A 25,979-nucleotide genomic window follows, 5' to 3' on the forward strand; every position below is an offset into this window, starting at 1 on the left:
GCACTCTTTTGTAAACCAATATTTTTTCATTCTCGGTGACTGGGTGGGGTTCGAGTCTATCGCCTCTGGTTGCCGCCACTCCATGGTAACGACCGGAGAAACACAAGTGTTTCACAAACTCTGTGGGAAACCCAATGGGGAGAACTGCAGTGGGGGTCTTTATACACGTTCCGGGGCCGCTTCAACTGGTACTTCTATTTTTCAGATTCCGGGGCTGGTCGCTTTCTCTCGATGTAATCTGATCCCGTGCAAGTGTCTTGGAAGCATCATCAGCTTTCACAATTCTGAAAGGGAGGTGACTTGAGCGACCGAAGAACAAACGTTGAATTCAGCAGGTAAGATAGTGTGGCCTTCATTTATCTACAAAGAAATGCTTGATTCATCATTACCGGTGTGTCGAAAAGAAAGGTGTTTTTTGGTCCATTATTCCTAGAGCATCTTTTGAAGACAGCAACCATGGCATAGGCTCATCATCTGCAACTAGCGCATTCACCAATATGGATTTTTAACCGCCTGTTCGACACACTTTTAATGCGGGTAAATGTGTCTAATTATCCAATACACGCTGCATTCTCCTTTGCTTAAATGCTGGGAATATAAATCTAATCTGTACAAATGTATTGTCAAAATTGTATCTGAAAATCATGGTGTTATATGGAGAAAAACATTCTGTGGCCACATCTACTTCAGATGTTGTCATAATTGTAGCAGGCTGTGCAATAAAGTACATTAGCCATTGATAAATCTTGAAAAAAGTATTTTGTTGACTTGTGTAATTGTAAGGTGATCTATGTCCTCTCACTCTCACACACCAGCTCCATTATTCATGAACAAAAAAATGGACTGCTAATGAAAACTGTCTGCTTTTGATGCTCTTGGGGTTGTTTTCCTTTGTCTGTTGTGTACCACTCAGTTCCAGATCTAGCCATACAAGAGGACAGAGCAGACAACACACTCACTGTAATTGTTTTTGGTGTGTTGTTCTATAGAAACTCAAGGAGACATGTCAGGGTTGGTAAGCTCAGTGGAGTCAACTCATGTCTGGTCTGTCTGATGCTGCTGCATATTGAAAGAAATGTATTTGAAAGCCTACATAAAAGCAAGCCCAACTAAATCTGAAATTGGCCTTTAAATTAGACCAAACCATGCTCTGATTACATTTTGATTGTCCTTTAGTCAGGCTTGGTAGGAATTATAACTGCTTCAAGACTGTTGAATTGTGAGATGACACAGATGACAGCTTGATGACAGGATGTTTGGAATTTTTGCCTTAGGGGTTTGATGTCAGTCTTAGCTCAATACAAATTTTAATGAAGGCCTTGATGTTTTTTTCATATACACTATATATACAAAAATATGTGGACACCCCTTCAAATGACTGGATTCGTCTATTTCAGCCACACCTGTTGCTGACAGGTGCATAAAAATCGAGCACACAGCCATACAATCTCCATAGAAAAGCCCCGGAAAAGCCCCGGTCAACTGTAAGTGCTGTTATTGTGAAGTGGAAACGTCTAGGAGCAACAATGGCTCAGTCGAAGTGGTAGGCCACACAAGCTCACAGAACGGAACTGCAGAGTGCTGAAGCGCCTAGCGCGTAAACATCTTCTGTCCTCGGTTGCAACACTCAATACCGAGTTCCAAACTGCCTCTGGAAGCAATGTCCGCACAATAACTATTCGACGGGAGCTTCATGAAATGGGTTTCTGTGGCCGAGCAGCTGCATACAAGCCTAAGATCAATGTGCAATGCCAAGCGTCGGCTGGAATGGTGTCAAGCTCGCCGCTATTGGACTCTGGAGCGATGAATCACGCTTTACCATCTGGCAGTCCGACGGACAAATCTGAGTTTGGCGGATGCCAGGAGAACACTACCTGCCCCAATGCATAGTGCCATCTGTAAAGTTTGGTGGAGAAGGAATAATGGTCTGGGGCTGTTTTTCATGGTTCGGGCTAGGCTCCTTAGTTCCAGTGCGGGGAAATCGTAACGCTACAACATATGACATTCTAGGCGATTCTGTGCTTCCAAATTTGTGGCAACAGTTTGGGGAAGGCCCTTTCCTATTTCAGCATGACAATGCCCCCATGCACAAAGCGAGGTCCATACAGAAATGGTTTGTCGAGATCGGTGTGGAAGAACTTGACTGGCCTGCACAGAACCCTGACTTCAATCCCATAAAACACCTTTGGGATGAATTGGAATGCCGACTACGAGCCAGGACTAATCGCCCAACATCTGTGCTCAACCACACTAAAGCTCTTGTGGTTGAATGGAAGCAAGTCCCCGCAGCAATGTTCTGACATCTAGCGGAAAGCCTTCCCAGAAGAATGGAGGCTGTTATAGCAGCAAAGAGGGGACCAACTCCATGTCCCATGATTTTGGAATGAGATGTTCGACGAGCAGGTGTCCACATACCTTTGGTCATGTTGTGTATCTTGCTTTCAGGATGACTGTAAATTAGATTACAGTAACATGATGACTGATTTTAAAGATGAATAAATACGAACATTTTTTGGGGTTGTTTTACATAATACCCACTGTGCTGGTTGAATCAACGTGGTTTCCACATTTCAATGTAATTACGTTGAACTAACGTGGAATAGACATTGAATTAACGTCTGTGCCCGAATAACATTTGCGTGATAATACTTGCACTTTATTGTGACGTTACATTCACATTTGGAAATTCTACTTTGTAAATGGCCATTCTGTCCTAGAGCAGGTGTCCGGTTTTAAAATGGCCCGCTGGGGCAAGGTGTGCGGCTCTGGAGGCACCTCGGTCCCCAGCAGGTGGGCTCACTCCGTGTCCGAGACCAGCTCCACGTTCTGGCTGGCTGGCGCCTGGCGGCCCGCCTTCTCCTGACCCTCTCCCCTCTCCCAGCCGTCAGAGAGGGTGCCCCTCTGCTCGTTCCTGTTTTATGTGTGCCACAGGAGCTGAAGGACAAACACTGTGTCGCAGCAGCCTGCTGGGATGCTATTCATGCAGCAGCAGGAGAATTCTAAATTGGACTCTTGCGGATGAGAGAGAGCCAAGAGAGAGGTTGTACTTGGATCTTGTTTCCCTTCTGCTCAGGCTGATGATTATTATGACTGGGACAAGCGAATCAGATAAGGCTTGATCTCTGTTTTTTCAGATAAATGGCTATTACCATATTTACAGCATTATACTGGACACTTAATCAAGATAAGATAATTAGATTCGGCTGGGGTCCTGTGAATGACAGGCGCAAGCTACGTCTTCATAGTAGCCTAATTCAAATGTTATGTTTGAACAGAACCGTTTTCACCTCAAAAGCTACTGTCACAGACAGCTGTTTATGATGTGTCCTTTAATTTCTTTGCAAGCCAGTCATGTAGGATAATGATGTTCAAGGCCAGTCAGTTGCCCCCTGGCGGGTTGTGTCCAAGATCAGATGTGTTGAAGGTTGGAGAACTCTCTCTACTGCCTCTTGTGGTGCTTCTAGGCACGTCTCTCAGCCTGCAACGCTCCCAAGGAAATCCGTTTGAGAGTTGATTAATGTAGGAACTCATTTGAGAGATGACAATTACTACCCCAGTTATTGCATGGTATTACTGCCTGGAACATTAGTGTATTTTTGTAGCAGTACAAAAGGAAACCTTTATCAGTAGCTTTTCTGTTTTCAGATCATTTAAATGTCATATGCTATCTCAAAATAAATGAACTACTGCTCAGAAGTAATTTGGTTAAAACAGTCTTTGTGATCAGATTTTTAGATAGCAATCCAGGTGAACCATTTTCGTGATTTGTAACCTGGCTCAGAAAGTAGCAAAAAAATATATTTTATATTTGACACACAGACACCTCAATGTCAGCCAATGTCACAGTGCTATACAGAAACCCAGCCTAAAACCCCAAAGAGCAAGCAATGCAGATGTAGAAGCACGGTGGCTAGGAAAACCTCCCTAGAAAGGCAGGAACCTAGGAAGAAACCTAGAGAGGAACCAGGCTATGAGGGGTGGCCAGTCCTCTTCTGGTTGTGCCAGGTAGAGATTATAACAGTACATGGCTAAGATGTTCAAACGTTCACAGATGACCAGCAGGATCAAATAATAATAATCACAGTGGTTGTAGAGGGTGCAACAGGTCAGCACCTCAGGATTAAATGTCAGTTGGCTTTTCATAGACAAGCATTCAGAGTTCGAGACAACAGGTGCTGTAGAGGAGAGAGTGGAAAACAGCAGTTCCGGGACAAGGCAGCATGTCCGGTGAACAGGTCATTGTTCCATAGCCGCAGGCAAAACAGTTGAAACGGGAGCTGCAGCACGACCCGGCAGACTAGGGACAGCAAGGAGTCATCAGGCCAGGTAGTCCTGAGGCATGGTCCCAGGGCTCAGGTCCTCCGGGAGAGAGATAATTAGAGGGAGCATACTTAAATTCACACAGGACAAATACTCCAGATATAACAGACTGACCCTAGCCCCCGACACAACTATTGCAGCATAAATACTGGAGGCTGAGACAGGAGGGGTCGGGAGACACTGTGGACCCGTCCGGCAATACCCCCAGACAGGGCCTAGCAGGCAGGATATAAACCCACCCACTTTGCCAAAGCACAGTCCCCACACCACTAGAGGGATATCTTCAAACCACCAACTTACGGGGCAACACGGACATGAAGATCACGTCAGTGACTCAACCCACTCAAGTGACACACCCCTCCTAGGGACGGCATGCAAGAGCACCAGTAAGCCAGTGACTCAGTAATAGACACCTCTGTGTGAATTGTGTCTGTGAGCTGACGTTTTAAACCTGTGGTAATGTTCCTTTAGTACAGGATGTTAACCCTGCAGGAGAGCTGTCAGCCGTGTGCTATGACTGTGTTATGAGAGATGTGGCTGTGAATTTGGGATGAGGAGAGTATAGTCAGAGGCTACTCTTTGATCTCGTGGCATTGTGACAGCTTTTTACACTCTAAAACATCCCTGTATGGCCCCATGTATTTCCTTCCTTTCAGAATAGCTGAACTGTTTAGGGGGATTCCATCACATGGCCACTTTGTGTAGTTGCTTGTCCACAGTTTAAAATGTTCTTGAATTTCATGGGATTGGTGTGGGCTTTCAATTGCCAGGATGGTTGTAGTATGTCATCAGGACGTGTATGTTGGAAAGGGGATTTCCGTGTTTTCTTGAAGTCGTTGCATCACAGGGACAAGCTGTGTGATTACAATCTTTCATGTTTCTAAAAAACATTTTGCTGAATTTTGCTGGGGATCTCCGTCAACATCGAGCCCACCCTTAGTCATACCATGCTGTGTGATGGCTTCAGAATACTCTGCTCCTTCGCTATCTCATTCTAATGCTGAAAGTGAACAGAGAAATACAACTTTGGAACATCATTTAAAGAACTCAAAGTAGGATTATTTATTTATTCAGAATTGTTCATTCAAAAACTGAAGCTTGTGGCTATATATTTGTCTTGAGGCACTGATGTTCATTAATATAAAAGCGAAGTTAAAAACAGCAAGTCATCAGGCGTTTTTTTCAAATGCTCTAGTGGTTAGTGAGTGATGATGGCAGCCACCATTATGCCCTGCTAGGAAGATTAGGTAATTAGCAGGGCCACCTGACCTACCTGCTGTGGAGGGATGGGAGGGACGCCGGTTCCGTATTTTTAGACACCGCATTTACCCTTCCTTACCCACCAGGTGTTCAGTTAGCACGGTCTAGTCTAATGAATGATGGGGCTCTTCAAGGGGAAATCATTTCTTGGTCCACATAGAGGTTTGATTGTTCAATCAAAGTCATAGCAGGAAGGATGACTTAGTACCAAGTCGTGATATCTGAGACTAGAGGTCTCCCCTCCAGATCTTTTACTTTGTGTTGAGGACAGAGAGGGCCCAAGGCAGTCGAGGCTGGCTTGGTTAGTGGCATATTGATTCAACACCCTTCTCGTTGATCATTTGTAACCATCATCCTTCAAAATCCGACGCCTTCTTTAAAGTGTGCTGTTTATCTGCAGGGATGAGAAATGAGGAGCACTCTGATATTCGGCCTTTGAGGGTTTCATAGCTAGGGTGGAAAGCCGTTTGATGTGCGCTGAGCAGTTTCCTGGCAGAGGGAAAATGGAGAGAGCCAGCCCCCCGCCTGTGAATAACTCCCACAGTGTGTGTGACTCATATCGGTCTCTTGTAGAGAGCATGTTCCTCCTCATGCTCCTGCTCCTCTGTCAATAACCGTTGTACACTGCTTGCCTGCCACAGTTATTTCCCTTCCGTCTGTTGCTGGCGTCACACTGAACGCAATCACACCCACCTGCTCTTCCCGACGCCCGGCCGAGTGTGAAGTATGAACGTGTGCTGCTGGAGGAGATTTGGTCTGTCTCGTCAGTGACCTCTAGCCCTGGTGGATGACCCAGATGAAATGGTTTTCAGCTATGAGAGATGTGGATGTCTGACAGTCCTCATATACCAGGAGGGCATTGGGTCATATAGGCTTTGCTGAGTGTGCTGATTGAATGCTGAGACATTTATTTCAGTGTTTAAGGGCCAAGGCTACCAGGACATGGCACTTTTAATCTTTAGAGAAACGAGGTTATGCCATACACCAGGAGAGAGTCACACACTGTGTGGAGTGAGAATATAGACGAGCGTCTATTTTACGTAGGCTATGTATTGTATCACTTTGAAACCCGTACTAAATTATCATCTTAAAGAGTTAGTTCATTATTTCTGAAGTGCATTTCTATTTTTGATGTAAATGGCGTGTTATACAGTAGAAGGGTGTAGAAATTGTGTTATACACTAGAAATCATCACTTGTTTTTTGGGAAACATACCCCAGATAGACTTCCTCGTCGCACATTGTGCAGTGTGGGGGTGTGCAAAAAAAAAAAACATGAACAAAAAACACCCAAATACTGTAAGTTCTTTTAGAAACGGACACACTGTCAGTATATCGATGTAGGTCTTTAGATGTTGTACACATGACATTGTTTCCCTACTGAACCTTATCCTCGAGGCTATATTCCTCTTTGTGTGACTTAAGCTGTTTCCCCTACCCAGCTGGGTCATTCTCCGTGTAGCCTGCTGCTAGAGTGGACGGGAGAGTTATTGCTTGAGTTGCAACAGAATAAAAACAAATCTATTAAATGCGGGTAAAGTTCTGAATGACACAATTTCATGTGTACAACGTCTAAAGACCTGCATCACTATAAAGTGTCTTTCTAAAATAACGTTTTTGGTGCGTTCTTGTTTTTCAACGCCCCCACAATGCACAAGGAGCAACGAGGAAGTCTATTGCGACTGGGGTAAATTTCTCAAAAACAAATGAAATCGCCGAAAAGGTGTTTGTACCCTTCTATAACATGCCATTTAGTGAACCAGTCCTTTAACTCCATTTTACATGTTGTTAACTACAGTACATTATAGGGCTGACACAGTTACCGTATAACCGTCGGTTATGGATGAAGACTGTCATGATTTTTGACCGCGTCACAACCCTAGCACATTATATTATTTGCTGGTTTTATCGGCAAGTATATCTGTGTCATGTAGGCGGAACGAATGCTTCTGTTGAGTTATCTGAGCTTTTAAGGAGCCCTGATTCAAATCTCTAGACATTATGTCAATGGCGAGCTGGTGTCTCTCAGAATCAATGAGGTGATATCTGCATGTCATTTCCAGATCCCAGGACATTAGCATTTAAATGAACTAAACCCAATTACACAGACTTTCAGAGGCTGAATGGAGCCACCTTTTGGAAAAAGCAAAATTGGCAACAAAGAAAAACCTTGAAGCCCCTAGAGAAAGCCCCATTCACGCCTGTATAAATCATGGGTGGCACTAAAGGAAAGCTTATTAACACCCCAAGAGGGAGGCAAGGAGAATTCTCCTGTGCCTTCAAAACACCTTCAAATTGAGCAAAGCGTGGAACTAAAAGCATGCAGATCAACAATCCATATTACTCTTTCATCTCGGTTCGATTCTTTCTTTTGTAAAGTAACTGGGGGGGGCTGTAGCCTAGAGAGGCCTCATTTATCATTAGTAGTGACGGCAGCTTTGTGATAAGTGTGAGAAAAACTTTAGCTTCTGCATACATCCAGTCTGAAAGTCCCTGTTATCTACATACTCTTGTTTCTCATAGTAGTTAGCATGTATGTCTACTTCTATTTGTCCTTGGGAATTTGTAGGCCTACAGTATGTAGTATGCTAGGTTATTACATTCTATGTAGGTGGGCATAGTGAGGTTGCAGGTGTGTGTGTGTGTGACCTTGCTATACCTATTTCCAGTCGTCCTGTACATTGCTGCAGTGGTGGAAAAACTACCCAATTGTCATACTTGAGTAAAAGTAAAGATACCTTTTAATAGAAAAGGACTCATAAGTGAGTCACCCAGTAAAATACTACTTGAGTAAAAGTCTGAAAGTATTTGGTTTTAAATATACTTAAGTATCAAAAGTAAATGTAACAGTATGAATAATTTCAAATTCCTTTCATAAAGCAAACCAGACTGCACCATTTTTAGGCAGGGGCACACTCCAACACTCAGACATCATTTACAAATGAAGCATTTGTGTTTAGTGAGTCCACCAGATCAGAGGTAGCAGGGAAGACCAGGGATGTTATCTTGATAAGTGTGTGAATTGGACCATTTTCTTGTCCTGCTAAGCATTAAAAATGTATGGAAGCATTTTTTGTTGTCAGGGAAAATGTATGGAGTAAAAAGTACATTTTTTTAGGAATGTAGTGAAGTAAAAGTAAAAGTTGTCACAAATATAAATAGTAGAGTAAAGTACACACCCCAAAAAACGACTTAAGTTGTATTTTTACTTAAGTACTTTACACCGCTGGTTGTGGGTCAACAAAGCCCACCTTCGTCTTTGTGCTTCCTACGATGTCATTATTCCTACTTTTGGCTTGACTGTATTCAGTGGACCTGCTCATTAGCCGCTGTGTTTCTGGGAGGATTGCATGACATTAACATTTAGATGGAGAGAGGGCTGCGGCTATCTGCTACAATACACTGCCACACAGCTGGATTGCTCTCCATCTCTCTCTCTACAGCAGCCATGAAAACATTTACTTATTTTAAGTTTTGATTTAACATTGATATGTTACACAGCAAAGGGCTAGCCTGCAATTGAATTTGATGTGTATCTAAAAAACTGCAGTAGCTCTTTTATCTATGGCAGTTTGAGACATTTCGAATGATGGTTAATCAATGCCATGATGGATTTAATTTAGAAACACCAGCTGAGGGAGTTTGATCTATGGCATAGAGAAAGAGAAAGAGAGCGAGCGAGACTTGGGGCTCGTCTGAAGTCGGTACAGCCGATCTGCCCACCTGTTTGTAGCGTTTGGGCTACACACCAATATGACCCTTCCATATATGACCCTTATCTGGAAGTACAGTGCATTTGGAAAGTATTCAAACCCCTTTACTTTCTCCACAGTTACGTTACAGCCTTATTCTAAAATGGATTTTAGAAATGTTTGCAAATGTAAATGTTTTATATGACTGAAATATCATATTTACACAACTATTCCGACCCTTTACTCAGTACTTTGTTGAAGCACCTTTGGCAGCGATTACAGCCTCAAGTCTTCTTGGGTATGATGCTACAAGTTTGGCACACCTGTATTTGGGGAGTTTCTCCCATTCTTCTCTGCAGATCCTCTCACTCTGTCAGGTTGGATGGGGAGCGTCGCTGCACAGCTATTTTCATGTCCTTCCGTCTACTCCATCCTGGCTTAGACTCTTTTAAAGGATATAGATGTATATTTCATGTGAGGACACTGTGCTGCTGCCTTCAAATAGAATCCAATTTAGTTTGATATCTTTCAAAACCATAAGAGAGAAAGCTAGGGTGGGAGAGAAAGAGAGAGGGATGAAGAATGAGTAAGCAAGAGGAAGGGGGGGGGGGGCATGCCTTCACAAGACAGACTGCCAGTATGGACTAAGCTCCTCAGACATCTAGCCCTTACACCCATCTGAATGTGATCTGTTATATCTGGGTAGTGATGGCATAGCTAGAAATATGTAGACATTTTGTTTGACCAAATATTTCAGAGATTTCATTTGTGCTAGGTATCATAGTACAAAACGTGATGAAACATGAATGTACATTTTTGCTTCGTCAATAGTCCTGCTTATGAAGTGCACCTTGTTATCTGTATGCTGTTCAGCACCTTGGACAGTTCCTTTCTGGAGTCAGTTGTAAACACATTGTGTTGTATCTGATATCCTGGTGGAACAGCTGCTTTGAACTACAGTCTGGTGAAATATCATTAGGTTCCTCACTGGGACGATGGGCAGACAGATATCCCCTGAATTGTCACACAGATGGAGTGTCACATGTTGAAGGATGACAAACAGCAGACACAACAAAACCCCAGATGACATTAGGGGTCCTGATATGGGAAAGGGGGATACCTAGTCAGTTGTACATCTGAATGCATTCAACTGAAATGTGTCTTCCACATTTAACCCACCCCTCTGAATCGACATCCACGTCTTCGGCGCCCGGGGAACAGTGGGTTAACTGCCTTTTCTCAGATTCATTCGTTGTAATGACTAGGGTTAAAACACTCCTATCAGAGTATGTAATGGCAAAGGGGATGTAATGGTAGAGTAGAAACAAAGATGGATGATAACAAATATGCACAAATGTTTATTTTTATGTCAACTCTGCATCACATCAAATTGATGTATTCCATCTCTGTTAAGTTTTGACTGAACAAATGTTATGCATTTATTTTGCTACTGTACGTATCTGACGTGTCGCTGTGGTTGGGAATAAATGAATATCAATTGAAAAGTCAGACAGAGGCATGTCTTTCTCGCAGAAGTAATTATTTGTAACAACATTTTTAAAGATATAGGATTCTAGGGGTTTTAGGTCTGACTTAAGTTGGGGCGGCAGAGTAGCCTAGTAGTTAGAGCGTTGGACTAGTAAACGGAAGGTTGCAAGTTCAAATCCCCGAGCTGACAAGGTACAAATCTGTCGTTCTGCCCCTGAACAGGCAGTTAACCCACTGTTCCTAGGCCGTCATTGAAAATAACAATTTGTTCTTAACTGACTTGCCCAGCTAAATTTTTTTTAAAGTGCCTCAGCCAATGTTATTCTCTCTCTCCTGCTCAGAAGTCTCACTGAGAGGCAACACAGAGTCTCAGCTTCGCTTGCGGTGCTGTAATTTATATGCCCTCCTACTGACTCGTCATGTGTATCAGTTAGCAAACTCTGCTGACTAATAGAGGGGGAGACAGGAGGGTAGAGCTGACACAGAACTGTCTTCTGTGCTGAAGTAAGATAGTTGAAATATGAGGACGAGTGTTGAACAAGAAAGGTGGCACTTCTTGACTGGGCATTCTTCGTAGTGCTCCTTAGTATCCAATCAGAATAACCTTGCTTTGTTTTTGCCACGGTGAAGATGCCAGCTCATGCATTCTAATGAGGGAATTAAGAGAAGGCGTTTTGAAGGGAAGAGATGGTGACTGAAATAATATTACAAGTTCTAGTGTCAGCACTTACAGCGTTGAACTTACCTGACCTGTATGTCACCCCTGGTTTAATTCTGATCACATTCGCTCGAGCAAGATGTTAATAGCCAGCCTCTAACCTCTATAATGTCTTACCTGGTGTCGCAGAGTCATACTGCCTGGCCATGTATATACCGTAGCGCTAAGGGGAATACATCTAGAGGTGAATGCGTATTATTTTGACCGATAACCGTGTGTTTATCGTAGTTCTTGCCTCAATCCCTTTCATTTCCTTTCCCGCTGATTGCTGCCGATATGTGTCTACAATATAGAGAAGAGTCCAATGATTGCTTTGGGATGCAAGGGCAAGGCATCTCAGGAGGTGGGAAACCTTGTAAAAAGGTTGATTGGGTGTAAAGTGGCCTTGGAAAAGCTTAGCAATCCTTTTAAAATGAATCGTCTGCTGTAAGGGAGAGGTTAGAGGAGATCGATGGAATAGATTTCCTTCTGGACCTCACCTGGTGTGTGTGTGTGCTTTCCTCTGGACTGCAGAGATGTCTATGTTCTGAGTCAGGCCTTATGTAGAGGATAGTGTACTTTCACTTATTCATCCATTTTAGAATGGAGAATATTTCTGTGCATGCAGAGCAATTGAAGCCCTGTGTGTGTAATTAATGATGGCTGATTGCATATGTTCCTGTGATTTGTTTGAAGAATCTAATGGAGTGGACTAAGTGTTATGGCAGAGATCAACGAGCATAGAGGATGTGTAATGTAACATTAATGGATGTCAGCTCCTGGCATATGATTCAGCTAAGAGGAGTTATTGGCAGACAGCAGTGTGCTCCTCAATGTCTTATCTCCTAGAGGGGTCACCCACACCGCAGCCTATTGTAGGGACTTAACATTGTCTGCAGAACACTGGTAGAGGATCAACACAACCTCTCTGTCACCTTTAACAAAATGGATAAGAAGGGCAAATACACTGCACTGTTAGCACACACTGAGAAGCTACTACACTGACTCATACTACAGTCATCACTTCCTAAGGACAATATATGATATGTTCAACCATGTACAGATGTAGAATCTTAATTTGAGCCAGTTTGCTACAGCAGGAAAATAACCTGTTAGCAACAGGAAATTTGGAAACAGGTTAAACATAGGGATGGGCGATTATGGTTCAAACTTTTCAAACTTATTGACGACTCAAATATATGAAATCTCTAGATAAGCATGGTTTTACAATTAAAGTTAATATACACTGCATTTCAAACAGTCAGCAATAATCTAATGAAATAAGGGCATGTGAAGTTATACCTAGGCTAAATATAAGACTTCTACAACCATAAGACCCACTAATAATTGCATTATTTTATCAAAATAGTTTAACCTGCTTTTTTTGTTGTTGCAATAATCAATGATCTGGCTTTCAAGTCTGTCTATGAAAATGCCCTTTTTGGTTATAAATGTAATTAGAACCATGCATAATGCACATTAACTAATAATGACTAACTTCTTGTAGCAGGCATTAGGCTATAGAGAATGAACACAGGTCTCATCAACAATCTCTCAAACCCACGTGCTAGTGATTAGCCGGCTAATCTTATATATTTCAACATCAAGTTTAGCCAACTTTGATATATTTGCTAGCTAACAAGTTTGAATAGTTATGAACACACCCTTCTGTCTGTCTCCAACTGTTTGAAAAGCATGTTAGCCTGTCCACTTTTGTTCAGATGTTGTAATCAAGTGGCTTACCTTATTTCTCAGAATGAGAATAAGTTGCCAATTCCTTATAATTGTGTTTTATGCTTATTGCACATTTATAAAACAGACTAGACAGCTAGTTTAACAGTCTTTGGCTAAAATGCTGCCAGCGGTACCCTAATGCCGCGCGCGACAAACTGAACATACATTTTCCAGAATCAATGTTCATTGATACCCTTGTTTTTAGTAGTATCTGCTCTGCATGCAATTTGATAGTTGAAAAGGGTATCGTTAGAAAAGTTCTCTAGTACAGTAAAATGTATCGATGTGTTTTGGTGTCCATTATGACCGATTCTGCAAATGAGAGTAGCGAGTTGAAACAGCTTGTTCAGAGAGGATGACGTGATCATTCAACTTGTTGGCGTGAGAGGCAAGGGGAGGGGCTTGATGTGTGTGTAAACCATAGATGAAGTGAAAGGTTTCATTCAGTCCATAAATGAAGCCAAATGCGTTTCTATGGGTTTATTTTAGACCTAGGCTTGTCGCCTGCCTTCATGCATTTTTATTTATTTTTTAACCTTTATTTAACTAGGCAAGTCAGTTAAGAACGAATTCTTATTTTCAATGATGGCCTAGGAACAGTGGGTTAACAGCCTTGTTCAGGGGCAGAACGACAGATTTGAGAAAACAACTTCCATTGTGAGGGCGGAGAGGTGCATCTCGTCCTTATATAGATCTCTGGTGTAAATGAGGAGGTGCACACAGCACAGAAGGATCGAAAGAGACGAGATCAAAAATACAACACGAGAACAAGCGGACATAAACACTCATAAAAACGAAAAATAACAAAACCTAGAATCTTGCGATAAATGTGTTTGGAATATCGTAAAACAAATTCTAATTAATCCACTTAATTTGATATCGCCCAGTCCTAGTTAAACAGATTAATATTGTGACCTTGACGGATTACAAGGACACCTACTCAGAGCATGCGTTTACCAGCTGGCAAGTGTCTTCACTGACATTTTCAATATCTCCCTGACTCGGTCTGTAAAACGCCAAGGTAACCTGTCTAAATGACTATCGCCCCATAGCACTCACATCTGTTGCCATGAAATGCTTTGAAAGGTTGGTCATGGCTCACATAAACATAATTATCCCAGACACCCTGGAACCACTCCAATGGTTCCATGGCGCATACCTACATACCTCCCCAACAGATCCACAAATGACGCAATCTCTATTAGAGGTCGATGGATTACCATTTTTAAACGCCCGATACGATACCGATTATTGGAGGACCAAAAAAACTGATTAATCCTCCAATTTTTATTTTTTATTTGTTCATTTGTAATCATGACAATTACAACAATACTGAATGAACACTTATTTTAACTTAATATATTATAATAATATAATACATCTATAATACAATACATAATATAATACATAATACATAATACAATATAATAATATAATACATCAATAAAATCAATTTAGCCTCAAGTAAATAATGGAACATGTTCAATTTGGTTTAAATAATGCAAAAACAAAGTGTTGGAGAAGAAAGTAAAAGTGCAATAGATGTGTAAGAAAGCTAACGTTTCAGTTCCTTGCTCAGAACATATGAAAGCTGGTGGTTCCTTTTAACATGAGTCTTCAATATTCCCAGGTAAGACGTTTTAGGTTGTAGTTATTATAGGAATTATAGGATAATTTCCCTCTATACCATTTTGTATTTCATTAACCTTTGACTATTGGATATTCTTATAGGCACTTTAGTATTGCCAGTGTAACAGTGTAGCTTCCGTCCCTCTCCTCGCTCCTCCCTGGGCTCGAACCAGCAACACAACGACAACAGCCACCCTCAAAGCAGCGTTACCCATGCAGAGCAAGGGGAACAACTACTAAAAGGCTCAGAGCGAGTGACGTTTGAAATGCTATTAGCGCGCGCTAACTAGCTAGCCATTTCACTTCGGTTACACCAGCCTCATCTCGGGTGTTGATAGGCTTGAAGTCATAAACAGCGCAATGCTTGACACACAATGAAGAGCTGCTGGCAAAACGCACGAAAGTGCTGTTTGAATGAATGTTTACGCGCCTGCTTCTGCCTACCACCGCTCAGTCAGATACTTAGATACTTGTATGCTCAGTCAGATTATATGTAACGCAGGACACGCTAGATAATATCTAGTAATATCATCAACCATGTGTAGTTAACTAGTGATTATGATTGATTGTTTTTTATAAGATAAGTTTGATGCTAGCTAGCAACTTACCTTGGCTTACTGCATTCGCGTAACAGGCAGTCTCCTTGTGGAGTGCAACGAGAGAGAGGCAGGTCATTATTGAGTTGGACTAGTTAACTGTAAGGTTGCATGATTGGTTCCCCCGAGCTTACAAGGTGAACATTTGTCGTTCTGCCCCTGAACGAGGCAGTTAACCCACCGTTCCTCGGCCGTCATTGAAAATAAGAATGTGTTCTTAACTGACTTGCCTAGTTAAATAAAAAGGTATAAAAAAATATAAATTAAATCGACAAATTGGCGCCCAAAAATTGTTATGAAAACAACATAATCTCTATTGCACTCCACACTGCCCTTTCCCACTTGGACAAAAGGAACACCTACGTGAGAATGCTGTTCATTGACTACAGCGCAGCGTCAACACCATAGTGCCCTCAACTCATCACTAAGCTAAGGATCCTGGGACTGAACACCTCTCAGATCCTCAAAAAGTGATACAGCTGCACCATTGAGAGCATCTTGACTAGCTGCATCACAGCTTGGTGTGGCAACTGCTTGGTATCTGACCGCAAAGTGCTACAGAGGGTAGTGCGGACTAGAGGTCGACCGATTAAATGGCATGGCCAATTTCAAGTTTTCATAACAAATCGGTAATGGCCATTTTTGGACACCGATTATGGACGATTACATTGCACTCCACGAGGAGACTGCGTGGCAGGCTGACCACCTGTTACGCGAGTGCAGCAAGGAGCCAAGGTTCGTTGCTAGCTAACAAACTTATCTTCATAAAAAAACAATCCATCTTAACATAATCACTAGTTAACTACACATGGTTGATGATATTACTAGTTTAACTAGCTTGTCCTGTGTTGCATATAATCAATGTGGTGCCTGTTAATTTATCATTGAATCACAGCCTACTTCGCCAAATGGGAGAGTTGACAAGCGCATTCGTGAAAAAAAACTGTCGTTGCACCAATGTACCTAACCATAAACATCAATCCTTTCTTAAAATCAATGCACAAGTATATTTTTTTAAACCTGCATATTTAGTTTAAATAAATTCATGTTAGCAGGCAATATTAACTAGGGAAATTGTCACTTCTCTTGCGTTCTGTGCAAGCCGAGTCCGGGTATATGCAGCAGTTTGTGCCACCTGGCTCGTTGCGAACTGTGTGAAGACTATTTCTTCTTAACAAAGGCTGTAATTTGACAGAATTTTACATAATTAGACTTAGGGATGCCACCCATTTTATAAAACACGGAACGATTCCGTATTTCACTGAAAGAATAAACATTTTGTTTCCGGATTTGACCATATTAATAACCTAAGGCTCGTATTTCTGTGTTTATTATATTATAATTAAGTCTATGATTTGATAGAGCAGTCTGACTGAGCTGTGGTAGGCAGTAGCAGGCTTGTAGGCATTCATTCAAACAGCACTTTCCTGCGTTTGCCAGCAGCTCTTCGCTTGAAGCACAGCGCTGTTTATGACTTCAAGCCTATCAACTCCCGAGATTAGGCTGGCAATACTATAGTGCCTATAAGAACATCCAATTGTCAAAGGTATATAAAAAACAAATGCCATAGAGAGAAATAGTCCTATAATAACTACAACCTAAAATGTCTTACCTGGGAATATTGAAGACTCATGTTAAAAAAGATACCACCAGCTTTCATATGTTCATGTTCTGAGAAAGGAACTTAAAACGTTGGCTTTGTTACATGGCACATATTGCACTTTTACTTTCTTCTCCAACACAGTTTTTGTATTATTTAAACCAAATGTTTCATTATTTGAGACTAAATTGATTTTATTTATGTATTTAAGTTAAAATAAGTGTTCATTCAGTGTTGTTGTAATTGTCATTATTACAATATATAAATATATATAAACATTTTTATTTATTTATTTATTTTACCTTTATTTAACCAGGTAGGCAAGTTGAGAACAAGTTCTCATTTACAATTGCGACCTGGCCAAGATAAAGCAAAGCAGTTCGACAGATAAAACGACACAGAGTTACACATGGAGTAAAAACAAACATACAGTCAATAATGCAGTATAAACAAGTCTATATACAATGTGAGCAAATGAGGTGAGAAGGGAGGTAAAGGCAAAAAAGGCCATGATGGCAAAGTAAATACAATATAGCAAGTAAAATACTGGAATGGTAGTTTAGCAATGGAAGACATTGACTGATTGAATCGATATCGGCTTTTTTTGGTCCTCCAATAATCAGTATCGGCGTTGAAAAATCATAATCGATCAACCTCTAGTGCGGACGGCCCAGTACTTCACTGGGGCCAAGCTCCCAGTGTGTCAGATGAAAGCTCTGAAAGTTGTTAGACTCCAGCCACCCATGTCAGAGACTGTTCTTTCTGCTACCACATGACAAGCAGTACCGATGCACCAAGCCTGGAACTAACAGGACCCTGAACAGCTTCTACCCCCCCCCCCCCCCCATGCCATAAGACTGCAAATGATTTAGTCCGGGTAGCTATTTGTTTAACTTCTTACGGCTGAAATCCCGTTAACGGGATCGATATGACAACAGCCAGTGAAAGTGCAGGGCGCCTAATTCAAACATAAATCTCAATTAAAATTCCTCAAACATACAAGTATTATACACTATTTTAAAGATAAACTCTGTTAATCCCACCACAGTGTCCGATTTCAAAAAGGCTTTACGACGAAAGCATACCATGCGATTATGTTAGGTCAGCACCTAGTCACAGAAAATCACAGCCATTGTTCCAGCCAAAGAGAGGAGTCACAAAAAGCTGAAATTAAGAAAATGAATCACTAACCTTTGATGATCTTCATCAGATGACACTCATAGGACCTCATGTTACACAATACATGTATGTTTTGTTCGATAAATTTCATATTTATATCCAAAAATCGCATTTTACATTGGTGCCTTATGTTCAGTAATGTTTTGCTTCCAAAACATCCGGTGATTTAATAAACATTGATAAAAGATACAAGTGTTATGCATGGAATTATAGATATACTTCTCCTTAATGCAACCGCTGTGTCAGATTTCAAAAAAGCTTTACGGAAAAAGCACACCATGCAATAATCTGAGTACAGCGCTCAGACACAAAAACAAGCCATACAGATACCTGCCATGTTGTGGAGTCAACAGAAGTCAGAAATAGCATTATATATATTCACTTACCTTTGATCTTCATCAGAATACACTCCCAGGAATCCCAGTTCCACAATAAATGTTTGTTTTGGTCGATAAAGCCCATAATTTGTCCAAATACCTCCTTTTTGTTCTCGCGTTTAGTTCACAAATCCAAATTCATTGAGGCGCGAGCACTAGGTCCAGACGAAAAGTCAAAAAGTTCCCATTACAGTTCGTAGAAACATGTCAAACGATGTACAGAATCAATCTTTAGGATGTTTTTAACATAAATCTTCAAAAATGCTCCAACCGGACAATTACTTTGTCTTTAGAAATGCAATGGAAACACAGGTCGCTCTCACAGGCGCGCACGAGACTGAGCTCATGGCATTCTGCCAGACCTCTTAGTCAAACAGCTCTTATTCTTTCCCCCTTCACAGTAGAAGCCTGAAACAAGGTTCTAAAGACTGATGACATCTAGTGGAAGCCCTAGGAAGTGCAATTGGACCAAATTTACACTATCTTGGATAGGCAGAGTTGAAAAACTACAAACCTCAGATTACCCACTTCCTGGTTGGATTTTTTTCTCAGGTTTTTGCCTGCCTTATGAGTTCTGTTATACTCACAGACATCATTCTAACAGTTTTAGAAACGTCAGAGTGTTTTCTATCCAAATCTTAGCATATCTTAGCTTCTGGGCCTGAGTAGCAGGCAGTTTACTCTGGGCACATTATTCACCCAAGCTACTCAATACCGCTCCCCAGCCATAAGAAGTTAACTATCTGCATTGACCATTCTTGCACTAACCTGTTTTGACACAGTAAACAATAGCAGTAGCGTATGTGATATGTCACTAATTCTAGTTATATGTACATACTGTATCTACTGTGACAAACCTCTTCAGGGTTAGGAGAGTTTGTCACAAATTTAGCGGGAGATTGTCACCAAAATCACCCCAGAATGAGAGTTATTTCGAACAGGACAGTACCTGTGTGTTTGTTTCTCCGTCCTGGTGCAGGCAGGGTCAAGGATAGCAGGGTTCGGTACACGAATCAGGTTCTCGGTAGGGCCAGGTCTAAACGCCAACAGGTAAGTCCAAACAGTCCTGCTCATATACGGTAAATCGAGTTGATATATATTGTCTCTTTCTCTATGGTTCACAGATCATCCCAGCCCCTTCCTCTCTCTCTTCCTGGTTTGTCTTGACCTCTTATCTGTGGGTCGGCCCCACCTTCTGAGCGTTCCCATTGCCTCTGGGAATTGTAGTTTTGGCGGTCGGACATTTTGTGATCTGTAGTTCTGACCGGGATGGCCATTTTAGTGAGAGTGCAGAGCCCGATTATTAGTTCTGCCCTCACCTATCTGCCATTTATCACTCGACCCACTTCTTTGCCACACTACCTTAATTACCTCGTACCCCTAAACATAAACTTGTACACTGAGTATACCAAACATTAGGAATAGCTTCCTAATATTGCATTGCATGGAGTCTACAAGGTGTCAAATCAAATCAAATCAAATCAAATTAATTTATATAGCCCTTCGTACATCAGCTGATATCTCAAAGTGCTGTACAGAAACCCAGCCTAAAACCCCAAACAGCAAGCAATGCAGGTGTAGAAGCACGGTGGCTAGGAAAAAACTCCCTAGAAAGGCCAATACCTAGGAAGAAACCTAGAGAGGAACCAGGCTATGTGGGGTGGCCAGTACTCTTCTGGCTGTGCCGGGTGGAGATTATAACAGAACATGGTCAAGATGTTCAATGTTCATAAATGACCAGCATGGTCGAATAATAATAAGGCAGAACAGTTGAAACTAGAGCAGCAGCACAGTCAGATGGAAGTTGAAACTGGAGCAGCAGCATGGCCAGGTAGACTGGGGACAGCAAGGAGTCATCATGTCAGGTAGTCCTGGGGCATGGTCCTAGGGCTCAGGTCAGTTGAAACTGGAACAGCAGCATGGCCAGGTGGACTGGGGACAGCAAGGAGTCATCATGTCAGGTAGTCCTGGGGCATGGTCCTAGGGCTCAGGTCCTCCGAGAGAGAGAAAGAAGGAGAGAATTAGAGAACGCACACTTAGATTCACACAGGACACCGAATAGGACAGGAGAAGTACTCCAGATATAACAAACTGACCCCAGCCCCCCGACACATAAACTACTGCAGCATAAATACTGGAGGCTGAGACAGGAGGGGTCAGGAGACACTGTGGCCCCATCCGAGGACACCCCCGGACAGGGCCAAACAGGAAGGATATAACCCCACCCACTTTGCCAAAGCACAGCCCCCACACCACAAAAAAGTGTTTCACAGGAATGCTAACCCATGTTGACTCCAATGCTTCCCACAGTTGTCAAGTTGGCTGGATGTCCTTTGGGGGTTGGACCATTCTTGATACACACAGGATACTGTTGAGATTGAAAAACCCAGCAGTGTTTATAGTTTTTAACACAAACCGGTGCACCTGACACCTATTACCATACCCCGTTCAAAGGCACTTCAGTATTTTGTCTTGCCCATTCACCCTGTGAGTGGCACACATACACAATCCATGTCTCAATTGTCTCGAAGGCTTATAAATCCTTCTTTAACCTGTCTCCTCCCCTTCATCTACACTGACTGATGTAAATTGAACAAGTGACATCAACAAGGGATCATAGCTTTCAGCTGGTCACCCTATGTCATGGAAATAGCTGTTCTTAATATTTTGTACACCCAGTGTATATAGCTAAGTCATTGTTACTCATTGTGTATCTGTTATTACTTGTTTTACTTTTAAATTGTTTCTCTATTTTCATTCTCTCTGCATTGTTGGAAAGAGCCTGTAAGTAAGCATTTCACTATTAGTCCACACCTGTTGTTTACGACGCATGTGACAAATACAATTTGATTTGAATTATTATGTGGATTATAATTCATGGATATTTTTTTGTAGGGGATGATACATTTTATGTTAGGGCAAGTATGTCAAGTCTGACATTTTTAAATGGAAATAACAAACTTTAGAAGACTTTTTAAACCTTGAATATACTACAAGTACGCATATCCTGCTTTGTAGGAAAATTCTCATCAACAAAGGAGTGATCAAATTAAGATCCTACATCTGTAGCTAGCTACTATATTAGGCTATATGTTTTCACCACATGTCAAATGTAAAAATTTGACAGGCCTACTGATACTGTAAGTTTGGCACAGTATTTTGGTTTTCCGTATTGTAGTAATGTACTGTATTTGGTTATTGCTAGATAATGCATTCCGATTGATTGTGAGTTTTTGCAGGTGTTGGTAACTCTCCTCCCATCAACAGAACACGTGTCATTTGTTGGCATCTCCAGCGACCGATCTGAATGGTCTTATGCAGAGAAGTAGCAGCTGCAGTGTACTGCAGTGTGAGTGGGGCCTCTGGGACCAAACGGAGCCCCAGGGCATGAGATGATACTGCAACCAGAGCACAATGTGACTGCCTGGCTGAGCGGGAGAGACAGTGGTATTGCTGACACTTTATCTGTCTGAGAAAAGGAGAGAGTGTGTGTGTGTGTCTGCATGCTTTCGTGTGTTTGTATTGCATGTGTGTGCATGTGCAGGACACGTTGCAGTCGCCAGAGATAATGTGCTGATTGTTTTGTGCCTAGAGAAGTTGAGCAAACCATAGGGAATGTCCCAGCTAAACTTCCAATACCTGAAGAGGAGGTGATAATATATTCTGCTCTGCCTCCTAACTGGCACTGTGTTCTCAGTAACAAGCACAGTTGGTTGTTTTCTCTCTCTGTCTTTTTTCTGCAAACTGTGTCTTCCCCTGGGAGGATGAGTCACACAGCGCTGCTTACTATTGGCTCAAAGCAATTTAATCCTCCGATGGAACGTGGGCATTGTTTGGTAGATCGCTCAGCTTGGTGCTACTTGTTCATACATTTATCATCTGGCAATGCTTCTTCTGGCACTATCAGTTCTCCAAAGCATTTAGATTTGCTGCAGTAATGTTATTGATCTTTATCAGATTTTTCTTGATTAGATTTTTATGTGTGCCACACATAACAATGATTTAATTATACCCTGTCTTAAACCAAATGATGGTTGATAATTAAAATGGCTGAACAATGGGCACAGGCATGGGGGCAGGGGGGCACAGAACAACACTTAGGTGTGCTGGTTAGGAATAGTCTGTCAGACTCCGGCAGGGTTTATGACATGGGGTAATAGCAGGAGTGGGCCCGCGTGGCCTCTGAGGACCCACGATGGCAGCCTGACCGCGAACATCAGCACTCTATAGTCATGGCATCTCCCACATGCTCGTTGAGTAACACTCAGCTCTCCATGCTGTCAGCAGGCTCTCGTCATCCCTTCTCTTCCCTCCTCATCTCCCCTGACAAACTAACTGTCCCTCTGAAGCTGGATGGATCCTCTCTAGGCTCTAATTGTGGAGTGGAACATGAATGTGAATGTGGATGTGGAAGCGTACCTTCACAGGCAGGATGTGGGGCTGATATTTATAATGGCTGAACTCTACTACAGTAGCCTATCGGGCACAGCTTGTGACTCCAGCCATTTGTCAAGATTTGTGGGAGAATCTGCCCTGTTTCCACCTAGACTGTCAATAGCTGCAGATGGCAACCTCTCCTGGAAGGCAAAGTAGGATGCAACTTGTTAGAATGCTGGAAACCTATTCCCTTATGCTTCTGTATCCAAGATGGAGGCACAAACACCCCAGATAACAATTCTGTCACTTTAAACTGAGGGCCCAGGGGATCAGTCTGGTTTGCTCTGGTGGTGTTGTTTTATTTTGAAAACCCTCTCCCCTTCAGTATCATCTGATGTTGGTAAAGGGAGACAGGCTGTTTTAGGACATCAAAGAAGCAGCCCAGCTTTAATCAGCACTCCAGCCTGAGCACGAACAGAAGCTATCTCTGGATAGGAAGATGTGGTAAGATAACATTAGCGTCTCTGTGCTGTGGTGTTAGGTCTGATTAGTGTAAGGAATCTCTTCTGCGAGGTTGGCGTATCAAAATGGGTCTCAGTAACAATACGATGTGCAAATCACTTCCAGTGCCACCTGAAGCCTTGAGGGGAGGAAGGATGTGTCGGCACAAGGCTTATCATGCAGAAAACATCTGGCCAGAGGGAGGTGTGTTTCTATAAGAGACAGCATTGTGTGTGTGTGTGTGTGTGTATGTGTGTGTGAAAACAGCCAAGCAGCAGATTCCTCTTCCCGTGCTGCCTGTCAATTGTCAATCTCCTTCTCTCCCTCTGCTCCATCTCCCCATTATGTTGCCAGAAGAATAGAGCTACTTAATGAATCAGAATATTTGTTCATTTATTTTTATTTCACCTTTATTTAACCAGGTAGGCCAGTTGAGAACAAGTTCTCATTTACAACTGCGACCTGGCCAAGATAAAGCAAAGCAGTGCGACAAAAACGACAACACAGAGTTACACATTAAACAAACGTACAGTCAATAACATAAAATAAAAATAGAAAAATCTATGTACAGTTTGTGCAAATGTAGAAGAGTAGGGGGGTAAGACAATAAATAGGCCCTAGAGGTGAAAACAATTACAATTTAGCATTAATACTGGAGTGACAGATGTGCAGATGATGATGTGCAAGTAGAAATACTGGGGTACAAGAGGGTAAGTAATAATATGGGGATGAGGTAGTTGGGTGTGCTATTTACAGATTGGCTGTGTACAGGTACAGTGATCGTTAAGCTGCTCAGACAGCTGATGCTTAAAGTTAGAGAGGGAGATATAAGACTCCAGCTTCAGAGATTTTTGCAATTAGTTCCAGTCATTGGCAGCTGAGAACTGGAAGGAAAGGTAGCCAAAGTAAGTGTTTGCTTTGGGGATGACCAGTGCAATATACCTGCTGGAGCGTGTGCTACGGGTCGGTGTTACTATGGTGACCAGTGAGCTGGGATAAGGCGGGGCTTTACCTAGCGAAGACTTATAGACGACCTGGAGCCAGTGGGTTTGGCAATGAATATGAAGCGAGGGCCAGCCAAAGAGAGCGTACAGGTCGCAGTGGTGGGTAGTATACGGGGCTTTGGTGTAAAACAGATGGGACTGTGATAGACTACATCCAGTTTGCTGAGTAGCGTGTTGGAGGTTATTTTGTAAATGACATCGCTGAAGTCAAGGATCGGTAGGGTCAGTTTTACAAGGGCCCGTACTCAGTAATCACATCACACTTTTTTTCCCTCCTCTCTTAAATGTGTTAGTGCTTTGGTTTGTTACTAATCTAATGACATACCAGTTCCTTTCAGGAGGCTCCCTCCAACCCAGAGATACGTTCAAAGTGCTCTTTGTTGAGTGCATTGGCATGAGGATCTCATCAGCTGTGACAGGAAGCACCCTGAGAGCATGTGATGTCTACATGTGCTCAACTCACCTGTTAAAGATTGGGCTTTTTGGGCTTCTCATCTTTTATTTGTGCGGTGTTGCTAAAAATAAATAAATTGGAAATCTTGCTGTGAGTGGTGCAGTAATGATGTAGTTTTGACTCAAAAGCCAGACTACTTTATTACCAAGGGATTGAGGGAGGAGGGGGGGGGGGTGAGAGATCAAGACTTTACTGTCGGAGCTGAACAAGTTGCCCCTTCACAATACTCAGCCTTGTACTCTTTTTGTTTCAGGAGTGCACCTGGGAAATAGACCACATCATCCACCAACCTACAGCTATTGGTGAGTATTTATGCCTCTTTTGGTGTTTCTGCTTTCCAGCATTAATGGGTTTCATTCTCATGGTTCTTATAGATGTGTTGCTGTTGTTGAAACTAGTTAGCTTTATTAGATGGAAAGGTGGGATCAGGTGCACATCTCAATGACAACAGGTGCGTTCAAAAAGGTGGTCAGTAGTCCTATCCTCTGTCATTGAATGTGTTCAGTGTTAAGCTAATTAGGGGCTGCAGGTAGCCTAGTGGTTGGGCCAGTAACCGAAAGGTTGCTGGATCGAATCCCCGAGCTGACGAGGTAAAAATCTGAACAAGGCAGTTAACCCACTGTTCCCCGGTAGGCCTTCATTGTAAATAAGAATGAGTTCTTAACTAGTTAGTTGTAAAACATTTAAAAATGAGTTCTCCTGCAGGGGTGGGGGCTGCGATTTATAAAATATAGGACAAAATACACATCACGACAAGAGACACCACTACATTGAGACATAAGACCACAACATAGCATGGCAGCGACACATGAAAACACAGCATGGTAGCAACATGGTATCAACACATGTACTGTCAACTGTGGGACCTTGTATAGACCAATCATGTACAATCAATTGAGTTTACCACAGGTGGACTCCAATCAAGTTGTAGAAACATTTCAAGGATGATCAATGGAAACATTTTTATTTCCAAACATGCTAAAAACATGTTTTCTCTTTGTCACTAAGGGGTATTGTGTGTAGATTGTGGAGTTTTTCAAATGTATTTAAACCGTTTTAGAATAAGGCTGTA

General features: G+C 42.2%; 1 protein-coding gene across 2 annotated transcripts in view; it reads left to right on the top strand.

The window, feature by feature from the left end:
• Positions 1 to 207: 207 nt before the first annotated feature.
• apba2b (amyloid beta (A4) precursor protein-binding, family A, member 2b) overlaps positions 208 to 25,979 on the top strand; it is a 74,155-nt gene continuing 48,383 nt past the window's right edge. For both annotated transcript variants that reach the window (XM_020478386.2, XM_020478392.2), the window contains exons 1-2: positions 208 to 335; positions 25,161 to 25,209. The gene's annotated coding sequence lies outside the window, so the exon portion shown is untranslated. The remainder of the gene's footprint in view (positions 336 to 25,160; positions 25,210 to 25,979) is intronic.

The sequence above is a fragment of the Oncorhynchus kisutch genome, linkage group LG3 (assembly GCF_002021735.2).
Source record: "Oncorhynchus kisutch isolate 150728-3 linkage group LG3, Okis_V2, whole genome shotgun sequence".
Classification (NCBI taxonomy): domain Eukaryota; kingdom Metazoa; phylum Chordata; class Actinopteri; order Salmoniformes; family Salmonidae; genus Oncorhynchus; species Oncorhynchus kisutch.